The sequence below is a fragment of the Bacillus rossius genome, chromosome 1, assembly GCF_032445375.1.
Source record: "Bacillus rossius redtenbacheri isolate Brsri chromosome 1, Brsri_v3, whole genome shotgun sequence".
Taxonomy (NCBI): Eukaryota; Metazoa; Arthropoda; class Insecta; order Phasmatodea; family Bacillidae; genus Bacillus; species Bacillus rossius.
In genome coordinates this window covers 255,842,365-255,856,564 of record NC_086330.1, presented here as the reverse complement: position 1 = coordinate 255,856,564, position 14,200 = coordinate 255,842,365, and positions in this window count along the sequence as shown.

Sequence of the window (14,200 nt, the reverse complement as noted above, 5' to 3'; positions counted from 1 at the left end):
AGGCCGGGTATACCAGGGCCGGACCAGCCGCCTCGTCGACACGCCGTCGACGGGGTGGACAACCAGAGCGTCAGCGCAGGCATCCCGCCGGCCATCTCCGTGCAGGGACAGCTGACTGCCGGCGCCACCACCGCGGCCCTGAGGCCGGTTATACCAGGGCCGGACCAGCCGCCTCGTCGACACGCCGTCGACGGGGTGGACAATCAGAGCATCAGCGCAGGCGTCCCGCCGGCCATCTCCGGGCAGGGACAGCTGACTGCCGGCGCCACCACCGCGGCCCTGAGGCCGGGTGTACCAGGGCCGGACCAGCCGCCTCGTCGACACGCCGTCGACGGGGTGGACAATCAGAGCATCAGCGCAGGCATCCCGCCGACCATCTCCGGGCAGGGACAGCTGACTGCCGGCGCCACCACCGCGGCCCTGAGGCCGGGTATACCAGGGCCGGACCAGCCGCCTCGTCGATACGCCGTCGACGGGGCGGACAACCAGAGCATCAGCGCAGGCATCCCGCCGGCCATCTCCGTGCAGGGACAGCTGACTGCCGGCGCCACCGCCGCGGCCCTGAGGCCGGTTATACCAGGGCCGGACCAGCCGCCTCGTCGACCTGTCGTCGACGAGGTGGACCACCGGAACGTCAACACGTCGGCGCCGGAGCGAGCCGCGGACCTCGCCGCGAGTTCCCCACGCCCGGACGGCCAGGTGGCCGGGGGCGGTGGGGGACAGACGACTGCACAGCTGGGGCAGGTCGGCCCCGAGGAGCCGGAGCTGCTGCGAATTCCTGTCCGCGCTAACGGGCGGGAGATGCTGGCCCTGGTGGACACCGCCGCCAGCCGAACCTACATCGCGGCCCACCTGGTGGGGGCGGAGGCAGTGACACCGCGGAGGGAGCTGGTGCAGCTGGCCACCAGGGATGCCGTCGTTGCAGCAGGGGGCATCACTCAGGTAACAATGAGCATCGTTGGTCACGCTAGCCACGTCGAGGCCTGGGTGGTCCCCGAGCTCCGCGAGGGGCTGATTCTGGGGGTCCCATGGCTGCACGAGGTCGACGCCACCGTGGAAGTACGAGCTGGCCGGATGCACTTCGGCACCCAGGGGCGCTGGACGGTGTACGGCGTGCACCAGGTTCCCCCCAGTCCCCCTCAGTCAGTCATTCGCCTAGAAGACCTTCAGCACGGTGTTCCAGAGGAGTACGTCGATGTCATCAACCATGTCCTCACCTCTCAGGCACAGGTATTTGCGGCCGCGGACCGGCTACGACGGACAAACGTGACGGAGCACCGGATACCGATGGTACCGCACCGCCCTCCCTTTGAGAAGGTATACGGATTTGGCATCCGGGAACGGGAGGCCATACAGACTCAAATTGACGAGATGTTACGTGACGGGGTAGTGGAACCCAGCACCTCCCCGTATAACTCACGGGTGGTGCTGGCCACCAAGAAAGACGGAAGTCTACGCTTTTGCGTAAACTTCAAGGCGATAAACAAACTGACCATTCCCGCCCCGCCCCCGCAGATCAATATCACAGACGCACTGGCAGGACTGGGGGACGCCACTATTTTCACGACACTAGACTTAAAATCAGGCTACTGGCAGGTGCCGGTATGTCTGGAGGACCGCCCTAAGACGGCATTTACGGCACCAGACGGTCGACGTTACCAGTTCTGCGCCATGCCGTTTGGTCTCATGGACGCCCCTGCCACGTTCCAGGCCCTGATGGTACGTGTTCTGGATGGGTACATTGGTGAGTTCGCCAGTGCCTATCTGGACGACGTTATCATCTGGTCCAGGACGTGGGAGGAACACGCGCACCATCTGGCATTGGTGCTAGAACGTATGGCCAGACACGGACTGACGTGCGCCCCAAAGAAATGCCACATTGGGGCCACGGAAATAGAGTTCCTAGGACACATAGTGACGGCGGAGGGGTGCCGCCCCCGACCTGAGCAGTTGGAGCTAATAGAGGGAAAGGGGGCACCGAAGACCAGGAAGCAGCTCCAGAAGCTGCTGGGGCTGCTCAACTGGCTGCGGTCCTTCGTCCCCGACTTCGCCACGGTGACGGCCCCGATGACGGACCTACTGTCGCCGAAGACTAAGTTCCGGTGGACCCCCGCCGCGGACGAGGCCTTGCGACAGGTGAAGCGCCGGTTCAGGAACTGTCACACGCTCTCACGCCTGGTGCCCAGCCGCCCCATCTTCATCCAGACGGATGCGAGTCAGGAGGGGATGGGGGCGGTGTTGTACCAGATGGATGACCGGGGCGAGAGGCGCGTGATCGAGTACGCCAGCGCCAAGTTTGGGCAGGCTGAGCGGAAGTATCACGTGAATGAGCAAGAGTGCCTTGCGGTGGTCTGGGCCCTACAGAGGTACCGTCACCACGTCGAGGGCCGCTCATTCACGCTGAGAACCGACAGCCAATGCCTCCGCTGGTTGGACTCCGCTCAGGGCCGGAAGTCTAAGTTCACTCGGTGGGCCATGCTGATCCAGGAATTCTCGTTCACGGTCGAGCACATTCCTGGACGTGAAAATCAGTTGGCCGACGAGTTGTCCCGGAATCCGGACCCTGAGAATGAGTTCCACGACGACCAGGGCTGGGAGGAAGTGCTCCTCCCTGAGCGTGAGCGCGGGGTAGAGGACTCGGTGCCGCGACCGTGCGCGTTGTACGCGCTGACAAGCCCCACTGCTCCTGCACCTGACGCGCGACCCGAGACTATGACTGACCTGCTGGCGTGGGTCCACGCGGCGCAACTCCGGGACCCCGACACCCGGACCCGACTGACAGAGTGTGGGGAGGGGGTGATACCGGGCTGCCGGAGCCTGAACGGGGCGCTCCAGACCAGGGGGGCTCACAGGTCGAGCGGGTGGCGGACCCACGTGCCGCCCGAGGCCAGGCGCTGGGTCCTGAGCTACCTGCATGACCACCCCCTGGCGGGACACCCGGGCGCGGAGCAGACGCTGCGTGAGGTCAGACGGACGTTCCGCTGGCCTGGCGACGCGGCAGAAGTAAGACGCTACGTGCGGGCCTGCCTGCGTTGCCAGGAGCGGAAGTCCAGGCGACCCGACGGCAAGGAGCAGCAGGTCCCACGACGGCCCCGGAATCCCTTCCACACTGTGGCGGTGGATATTATGGGGCCGTATCCTCGCACGTCCCGTGGTCGGCGATTCATTGTTGTGGTCACGGATGTCTTCACCCGCTGGGCGGAGGCGTTCGCAGTACCAAACGTGAAGGCCGGCACCGTGATTGCCCTGCTCGAGCGCGAGTTCTTCCCGCGATACGGGTACCCCGCGGTCCTGCTGACGGACAACGGGGTGCAGTTCACGGGGAGAAGCTGGCGAGTGTCCTGCGCGGGTTGGGGGGTGGAGCATCACACGACGCCCACCTACCATCCGCGCGCGAATCCGACCGAAAGGCGGAATCAGGACATTAAAACTCAGCTGCGCATCCGGTTGGACGAGGACCACACCAAGTGGGACCTGCACCTGCCGACGCTGCTGTTTTGCCTGCGCCGTCGGACGAACGCGGTCACTGGCCATTCCCCCGCTGAACTGGTGCAGGGCCGGAACCTCGCCCTGCCCGGGGAAGCGCGCGCAACCCCCGACTTGCACAACATGACCACGGACGATCTGCGCGAAGACGCCCGACGTCGCCAAGCTGACTACCTGACTAGACGTACGCCGCAGACGCACCAGCCCCCAGCACGACTAGAGCCTGGCCAGCAGGTGTTTGTTAAGTGTCATCACCTGTCGGCTGGCGAGCGGGGCTTTTGCGCCAGTCTGGCTCCTAAGTGGGCGGGGCCACAGGAGATCGTAGACAGACTGGGCACCACCTCGTACCTCGTGCGTCGCGCCGACGGACGGACAACTAAGGTGCACAGGGACGACATTCGACTGATAGGCGACCCGCACGACGAGTACGACCACGACGACAGCGGACCAGTGGACGGTGACGAGGCCGAGGATGACGTCACCGAAGGTGTACTGGCCGACCTCGGCGCCCCTGTGGTGGTACCGCCGGAGCCGGACCTGGGACGTCGACGGGGACACGCCCACCCCAGGTCACTGCGGGGGGTTGGCAGGGACGTTGACAGGGACGACGACACACGGGACGGGACCGATGACAACGTCGCAGTAGGAGTCCTGGTCGACCTCGATGACCCCGTGGTGACGCCACCGGAACCGGATCAGGGACGTCGACGGGGACACGCCTACCCCGGGTCACGGCGAGTGGCAGGCGAGAACGCTGACGGGGACGGTGACACACGGGACAGGACCGATGACAACGTCGCAGTAGGAGTCCTGGTCGACCTCGGTGACCCCGTGGTGACGCCACCGGAGCCGGATCAGGGACGTCGACGAGGACACGCCCACCCCAAGTCACTGCGGGGGGTTGGCAGGAACGTTGACAGGGACGACGACACACGGGACGGGACCGATGACAACGTCGCAGTAGGAGTCCTGGTCGACCTCGATGACCCCGTGGTGACGCCACCGGAACCGGATCAGGGACGTCGACGGGGACACGCCTACCCCGGGTCACGGCGAGTGGCAGGCGAGAACGCTGACGGGGACGGTGACACACGGGACAGGACCGATGACAACGTCGCAGTAGGAGTCCTGGTCGACCTCGGTGACCCCGTGGTGACGCCACCGGAGCCGGATCAGGGACGTCGACGAGGACACGCCCACCCCAAGTCACTGCGGGGGGTTGGCAGGAACGTTGACAGGGACGACGACACCTGGGGCACGACACATGGACGGGCCCCCACGACGACACCGACTCAGCCTCCTACGGGGGGACAGCAAAAGGGGAACGGTGGTTGGCAACTGGCAAGAGGGGGCGGGGAACGGACGCCCGTCAGAAGGGGCGGAAGGGGTCCGCGTGGCGCAAGCATGGCAGAGCTGGAGCGCTTTGTGGACCGGGTGCTCCCGCCTGATGACGTCAGCGCCTACGCCAACGACACTGATGGACCGCTCATCGAGGACGTAACACATGACAACACTGCTCAGGGCGACCTGGTCGACCTGAGTGAACCAGTGGTGACGTTGCCGGAGCCTACCCAGAGACGTGGACGGAGGTACGTCCACTCCTGGGAACGGCGGGTGACGGGGACGGACGTGAGCAAGGACGTGACAGACGGGGTAACGGTCCGGCTCCTCAGTGGGGAGGGCGATGTCGACAGGGCCCAGCAGGTGGTCCTGGACTTGCCTTCCGGGGAGCCGAGGATGACCGCTCACGCGGGGAGGGGACCGGCGTTGCGCCGGTCCACGCGTGAGAAGACGGCCCCCCACTACCTCCGGGACTACGAGTGGGGGAGTCAGCGCAAACCCCGCGACGTAAGACAAACGACCGACGGGGGGTTACGCTGCAGCGTGATGCAGCTCCTGCCCCAGTTTGCCCGACCCGGACGGAATGACGTGACGAGCTCCGACGACCAGACAAGTGGCCGGACGCGGACGCAGCTGCCGGTCTAGGTCGGCGTCGGGGGCCAGGACGGCCTCGGGAGAGGGGGGGCATATGACGACAGTCGTCGTACCCTCCCAGATACAGAGGCCGTACCTGGCCACCGACGCGGGCCTGAGGGGGCCTATTTTCCCCCCCAGTGAACCCCAGTGTGTGCGACGGCCAGGGACGCACCCGCGTGCGCCCTAGCATGCCAACGAGTGTTTTTTCTATGTGACTTTATCTTTTATTTCAGTGTGTATATATTTGTAAACGATTAAGGGATTTGAATGTGTGTAATTAACTTATTTTATTTATTATTCATTGTGCAAGTTCGCTGTGTAATTAATGTCTCGTGTATGTCTTTGTAAATAATTCAATAACTTTTTCTGAAGTGTTTCGCCGTAGTATGTAATTGCAGCCTGGCGCGCCGCGGGACGGAGCTCTCTCCCACGCCGGCCGATTTTCCCCTCCCTCCCCGCCACCCGCGGGCGCCGGCCCGCGGGCGAGCGGGGAGAGGCAGTCGCGTCCTGGTCTCGAGCGGAGACAGACGTGTTCGTTGCTCCGCGAGCCGCGCACGTTGCGCTCGGGATTGAACGTTCGCTCAGTCCGCAGTCGGTCACGGCAGCTGAGCTGCCACCGCGAATCAGCTTAGCATTGTTAACTTACGAGTCATCGGGAGACGTGTCGAGCGGGCAGTTTCTACAACGCGAACGTGGTGCTACGAGTCTCTGAACTTTTCGCCGTCCACGGAACATTACGTAACGGGCCGCGTATGTACAGCGTTCCGTCTTCGGGCCCTTTCTCACTGGGTCAGCCTAGCATTAATAAACTTTACGATTCGCGCCGAAACGTATTTGAGAACCGCCCCGTCATCAGGGAGTCCGTGTCGCCGTGGTAGGGCACTTGTTCCGCGACGGTTCCGCCAGGCTGCGGCAGGACTTTATAAGCGTTAATAAAAGACGGCTCGTGAAATTCGTTAATGCCGTGTTCTGCTTGCGACAACCTACCAACATTCCTCGCAATCACTTCACTCTCCCTCCAGGTCCCGCCTTTCCCGGTCCCGGCCACGTTGGCCTGGACCCACACCTCTCCGACGAGGGCAGTACGGGCATAACAGGACATTTATTTCAACGGGAAAACGGGGACCTGAAGCCGAGGGACGTCAAGACCTACTTTATCTCCTTTTGCGGTAAAGTTTTAGAATATTGTAAAGGTTTAATAACTATATGTTCTTCTAATCTATTCATGCGAGCATTCGTTTCAGTCAGGAACTGTTTATGTAAATTAGTAAAACTTTTTTCAACTACCAGTTTAATTCCCTCACTTTGTTTTAGTAAAGATTCGCGTATGTGTTCACAATGTCTAAATAACTCATCATCATGACTCAGAGACAAAATTTTCTCATTAATATCATCTAGCACAATTTTTAGTTTGCTGTTAAGAATTTCATCAAACACATTTCTTATGTTAATAAATAAACGTTCAAAATTTTCATTTTGTTTTTAACTTACAGAGTCCATAACAAGTTTCAGACTTTGTAATGTTTGCGAGTTTATTTCCTGCAAATACTGCTTTGTGCCAGCATCTGTAGAATGTGTCAAGGCTGTCCTAAATTACTTAAAATTTTTCCATTTGCTGACAAGTTCCCATAATGCATTTGTGTAATATTACATTACATAAAATTAAAATGTTTTGAAATACAAATGTTCCTTATTGAATAGTCCCGAAATGATATAAAAGTCACAAAAACTAAATGCCACTTGCCGGCCTTAGAACTCACTCGTGCTAAATTAATTTTGATGTACTTTGCAGTTTAAAATACGTTCAGAAGTTCGTTTTTTAAAAGCCACACTAGTTGCGCGCCAAATGACGCCACTCCCGCTGCCTGTTTAAGTTTTTAATTAAATATTAGCGTTGGAAAAGATCTCAGGGGTTTTAACGGGGGTTTGGCCTCGTGGCTGCAGGCAGGAGCGCGTCGTGGTTCGGAACCTACCTGGGCTGTTCAGGCCACCCAGGACGCCTTGTAAATGATTAGTAAACAAGTTACAGGACACTGCACTTTATTCAGTATTGATACACTTATTGGTCCCGGTACTGGCCGCGTCCGTTGTCGGACCGCTGTGACACGCGTATCTCTGAACGTAAATGACACGCGCGACCAGGATAGGTTGCAAAGTAATATCGATAAGCTGAAACGGTGGGTACACGTCCCTATGAAGGATTTGGCGGATAGTCGCGGAACTTATGTTGCTACGACTTAGGCTGACACGGAAACACGAAGAGAAATCCCTATGTTCAGGATTGTTTGCAATCTAGCCTGCGACGAAATATTAATGTCTCTAAAATTACGTAGATACGCCAGCTGGAGACGTACACGTTAAAGTCTCTTGGAATTGAAAGTTATTCAGTTAAATCACACGTTACAAATTACACATTTAAGATGGTGAAAATTAAAAGGCGAAAGTTAGTCAGTAGCATTCAACACTCGTTACAAAGAGTCTACGGTAATAACAATTAGTTGGCTATAAAGCCGAAACTGTGTAACACTATACGCTGTCCTTAAACTGGACATGGAATTACGTAGAATATGTGAAAATTCCCTGTCGGGATAAAAATTAATAAGTTACGAGTCGCACGAGATATCGTGCGACTGGGGTGGGGTCGGCGCCGAGCTAGTTAAAGGATTTTAAAAGACTTACACTACTGCTGATATGTAGATGAAGCGCGAAAGTTGATGGCCCGATGTTCGCGGAGCGCCCGACCCCTTCGAGCTCCCGACGGTAACTGAGCGCGAGGCCGCCCTGCGGCCTCGCGCCTAACCACGTGGAACACGGGAAAACCGACCCGGCCAGTTTTGGACTTAAAGACAAGTTACACAATATATGCTTATAAGACAATTAGACACAATTTCCCTTACATGAATCCTCTTTTAAATTGTTATTAATTTAGTTGTTTTAATTTGACAAAATAATTATACAATTAATTAGGCGCATTGCCACACCCGGCCGGGCGCTGACGTCGCTTTGGTGTTCGTCGCGGCGCACTTTCACACACTCCGCGGTCATCACGCTCGGGCGTGTTCGATGCACTTAGGAGCAAGTGTTGTTGTGGCATAACGACCTTTGCGGACCAGAGGGAGCACCGGCGGTTGGCGTCAACGTACAAGATGTTTCGGTATTCTCAAGTATGTTTGACATAAGTATATGCAATCCATGTATGAATGTCGACCCATCGAAAAATATCTTTGAATGTTACCCTGTTTTTCGTTAGCGACGTCATCGAATATAATTGTAGAATTATGTTTAGCTTCTTCTGGAGGTATGACTTGCCGTCGCCCGGGTTCTCGTGTTCGAGATCCGGCATAGTTCCTAGCGGGAAGGCTGATTTTTATACGTGAAACATGTCCGGGAGGGCGCCAGGCTAACTCGGTGGTTAACCACGAGGTAGGTCGTTGGGTATGAATGCCCCTGCGTGGCCCACTAGGAACAGCGGCGGTGGTCGTGGTGTTAGGGATCCCTGGTTACTGATACACTACTGGCCCTACACAGCATAGCATGCTGAACCCTAACCTACACCGTAAAAGTACCGGGCGCACATGGGGAGTTAATTACAAAAAGGTTTTGGAGAGTGACTATAATTACCAGGAATGAAATCGGTGCAGACAATGGTTGAAGTCTCCCCGTGGGACGCACGTCTGTCCCGGTCCGCGAGTCGCTCGGTACTGGTGTCTGGCCCTGGCGCGAAGGGAGGGCTCAGCATCCTCTCGCGCCAAGGTTTCTAAAGTACCATTATTCGTAAAATATTATAAGTATTAATAAAAGATTGTAAGTGGCTCTAAATTCACACATTAAAAATTAACAATTAACCTAATACATAGATACGTTTTGTAAAATTGGATTTAACAAGTTTACATTAATTAAATTTGAATACTGTGAGTCACACTGGAGACTGTTCGTCGCTTGATGACTGCTCCAGTCGCGAATGATACATGAAAATTTGGGGCGGTTTTAATTAAGTCACACACTACTTTATTTAAATTAGGCTGAAGGCCGCAAGGGGAGAACTCTCAAATGTATTAATAAAAATCCACACGTGAGTGACCTGGGCACTCCTACGTCGCACTTCCTTTGCATGGGGTTGTTAATTAAAAGTGATGTGATCATTAATGTACAATGCATTAATAATGTACTGGAGTCGTGTTGTCTGGTTGATTAAGGTATGAGCTTTAATTCTACCTTTGCTCCGCAGTGCTCGCCTGACTCGGGTACGCCATGGCTAGGGGTGCATTCCGTTAGCGGGATCGGATACTGGCGGTTTGCATGGCGGGCTTTGGGGTGGCCTTCGGTCGGACGACGTCAGACTACATCGTTATCGCTAAAAGGATAGTATCCTATACCATCAATACATTTTAGTATGTATTCAAGTCATACATATTTTAGGCTGTTGTAAGGATTTCGAGTAAATGTATATGTTTTCAAAACGCAAACCATTCGGATGCTCGAGAAAGCTTATGAGCACGCACATTTTCCCGCACCCAGATGGCCATGCAATGATACATCTTACAGTATTCGGTAGTAAGCTTCCATGTCTACATTCTAGAGAACTATATTTTTTGTCCATTCTGATATTTTCACAGGTAAAGTTAAATCAGGTTTTATAATTTTCATACCACAACCTAAACTATTAGTTATTACGTGATCGGTGTTTGAATCATCATTCAACAAGTATGAATTTTTGTTTGAAATATGTTCATTTATGTTTAAAATATACAGATTTATGTTTGAAATAGGCTGAGTTTTGTTTGAAATATGTAGATTTTTGTTTAAAATATGTGTACTATGTTGTGATGGGAAATTTAATATGTGTTGAGAATTGTTTTGTACTAATGTTGGTACAACTGACGATTTTTTTTTGTAAAATGTTTCGCAGTCTCAAGAGTGATAAGAAAATGTATATCTATGTAGGATGCAGCAATGTTGCATTTGGTTGTGTATGAAGGTGGTTAATAAATAAGTACCTACAAGAAGTATATAAACTTCATTTCCAAAACAGGTTATGGGCCCAGGTACACGCTGACGGCAGAAGTGAAGGGAAGTATTGATGTACAGACGAGGTGAATGCATTAGTGCTCGTTTTTGTTTTATGGTGTGACGCGGCGTTGGTAAATCAGTGTGACTCAAGATGGCGGTTGGAATTGGAAGAGAGCGAAATATTGTTCCAAGCCTTACAGAGATTAATTACCCTTATTGGAGTGAACGAGTGAAAGCTCATTTAGGGCAGAGAAGTTAACTAGAAGCCATCAGTGACGAATTCCCGGAAGATGCGGATACGTGGACAGCCAAACAGTATAACAAGAACCAAGATTCTTTGTACTTTATAAAAACTGTGGAGGATGACGCATCTTTAAACGACATCAAGTTCTGCATGGCAGCAAAAGAAGCATGGGAACTTATAAAGGAGATTCATTGCAATGTGGGATTAATGCATCTAGTTACAGTTCTTGAAGAACTTTGTAATTATAAAAAAAGGGATGATACATCGATGCGAGAATACATGGATAAAATAGAAAATTGGTGATTCATGTTGGCTGAAGGGGGAATGCCCTTCACAGAAAAAACAGTTTGCTGCGTTCATGTTACGAAGTTTGCCGAGAGAAAAATATAAAATTCTAGTGAGGAGTCTGGAGCAGAATGAAGAGGCAATAAATGTGAGAAATGTAAAAGGCAAATTATTGTTTTAATAGAAGAGGCTGAAGCTAGAAAAGGAAGGAGCAGAAAGTGAGGTTAGAGCTCTGAATGCAAGAAAATTCACCCTGGGACAGTCAAGAGATAAAGAAAACACTAAGAAGTATTACTTACATGGATGTGGTAATCCACGAATGAAAGACAGTTATCCCAAATTAAATGACCGTAGGTTCGACCTTAAGTGCTATAGTTGTGGAACTTGGGGACACGCCTCTAAACAATGCAAATCTAGTCGAAGTGAAAATTTGGTGAAGTGCTACTCGTGTGGTAAACTTTGGCAAAAATCATTCAACTGCAAAGAACGGAAATATATGAAGCATCAAGATTTACGACAATAAAGAAAGACGAAGAAAAGAAGGATGGTGGCACGAGTGACCAGAACAAGTTTAGAGTTTGCATAGCCAACAGAGCTTTATTTAGTAAGTCTGATCAAACAATGTGGGTATTGGACTCTGGTTCTTCAGATCACCTCTGCGCTCAGGTTCATCACATTTAAAGAATTGAATGGGAGTGTTGGCCTGGGAAAGGGCGAGGTCGCTGTATAGGGTGTTGGATCGGTGCACATTACTATGACAGATGAATGTGGTGGGTGGACCTTAGGACTAAGTGATGTCTTGTATGTACCCGACCTAGACTACAACTTGCTATCTGTAAAATGTCTGGCAAGTAAGGGTGTAAATACAAAATTTGACAGTAATGGTGCAGTCGACGTTGACACTAACACAGAAGAAATGACAAGTGTATTCTATGCTGAAGAAAGTAGTGGAATCTACCTACTTAAGACTGTCTGCCAACGCGAGCCGAGGAATGTGGTAGCAACAAAGAAACAACAGCAGGAACAAGGAGTGAAGGACGCAGTTGCATTATGAGTAGCCACATTGTGGCACGAAATGTTTGGTCATCTCCATGAGACAGCACTGGCAAAAATTCCAGATCTTCAAATTCTCAAATCAACAGATGCAGGTGGTATGGTGAGGTGCGAGGTGTGCATAAAAGGTAAGATGACTAAAATTCCTTTTCCGAAGAAAAGTAACAGGTGTACTGTAAAACCATTGGAGCTGATTCACCGTGACCTAATGGGTGAGATCCGACCATGTTCAGTAGGTGGTGCACAGTATAAATTAACTCTTATAGATGACTATTCCAGATTTGTAACTGTTAGGTTACTATTTAGAAAGAGTGATGCACTTAAGGAGTTTGTTATGTTTAAAACTGAAGCAAAAAACCTACAAGGTGTTAAGATAAAGGCAATTCAATCGGACCGAGGGGGGGGGGGAGTACTGTAATAATGCATTCAAAAATGTATTGCAAACTAGTGGCATTGTTCACAGAAATACTGTTGCTAGGTGCCCTCAACAAAATGGTGTAGCCGAGAGGCAAAATAGGACTTTAGCGGAAATGGCAAAGTGCATGCTGATACAGTCAGGTGCCCCCACATATTTGTGGGCAGAGGCCACAAACACAGCAAGCTTCATAAGAAATTTATGCCCCAGCAAGGCCATTTCGAACAAAATTCCATGGGAGTTATGGTCAGGTGAAAAAGTCACTAAAGAATTGTTGCAGAGTATTAAAGTGTTTGGATGTAGGGTTTGGATTAGGGTTGAAAATACTGGTAAATTTGAACAGAGAGCCATTGCGGGCGTGTTTTTAGGTTATGAATCCCATAGGAAAGGTTACAGAATTTGGATTCCAGTTGAAAGGAAAGTTAAGAAGTGATATTTGAAGAGAATATATTCCCTTTTAAACGTTTTAACCCAGAACATATTGTGAATGTAACTGAAAATGAAATGTTCGTGTTGTTGAATAGTTTTGAGGCTGTAGATGCAAGTGATGATGAGATCAGTGTACAATCAGATGAAGAGGTCGCCAGCAGTAGTGCTAGAGAAGGTGAAAATGTTTTAACGAACATTTATCTGTTACAGTGTTCAGGTGAATGTACAGATTGTATTGACGTACCAAAGAAAGAGAGTGTAAATTCTGACAGTGTACTCTTAGACAGTTCCAGCTCAAACACTGCCACTAGTAACCAGGCAAATAATACAGGTGATGATGTGGGAAATGAAACCAATGTTGCAGAGCGTGCACATGTGCATCTGCCAAGGCGATCCTCAAGGGTGCGTAAGGTCACAAAGTGTGCTTGTTGTAACTTATGTAAGTGCTCTGGAGGTAATTCAAAGGAGGGTAATATTGACAGGCATATCTGGAACTCGATGTCCAGTGAATTCATATCTTGTAATTCAAATAAGTGTGAATTGTCGGATGTAAACAATCCTGTAGATGCGCGTGATGCTTTAAGTGGTAAACATAAATATTATTGGTTGCAAGCAATGGAGTCGGAGAGTCTAAAGGCGCAAAATGTATGGACTATAGTAAGAAGGCCTGATGATAAGAATGTTATTAGCTGTAAGTGGGTTTTGAAAGTGAAACGCTACTCAAACGGGGAAATTGAGAGACTTAAGGCCAAGGCTTGTGGCAAGAGGTTTTACTCAGACCTTAGGTGTAGATTTACATGAGACTTACAGCCCAGTTGTTAAACTTAGGACTATCATAATTCTCATTGCATTAGGGATTGAAAACAATTGGGAAAATGAATTCTGGGATATGCAGTGTGCATATTTAAACAGTTGCCTACAAGAAGAGATTTACATGGAACAGCCCCCTTATTTCGAGGAATATGACCAAGAAAACTTTGTTTGTAAACTCAACAAAAGTTTATATGGGTTAAAACAAGCAGGCAGGGAATGGTTCAACCATATAACAAAGTTAGGACTTGAACCATGTATCAGTGATCCATGTATTTAAGTAGATGAGGGCAAAGAAATCATTATAGCACTATATGTAGACGACATTAGTGTGTGGGGCTCAAGGCGTAAAATTAACTGGCTTAAGGGTGAAATGTCAAAATCATTAGATGTAACGTCATTAAGTGACTCACAGTTTCTTTCTATTAGGGTTACCAAGCTTAATGGTGACATCATTACACTGGATCAGAGCCATTACATAACACAAGTGT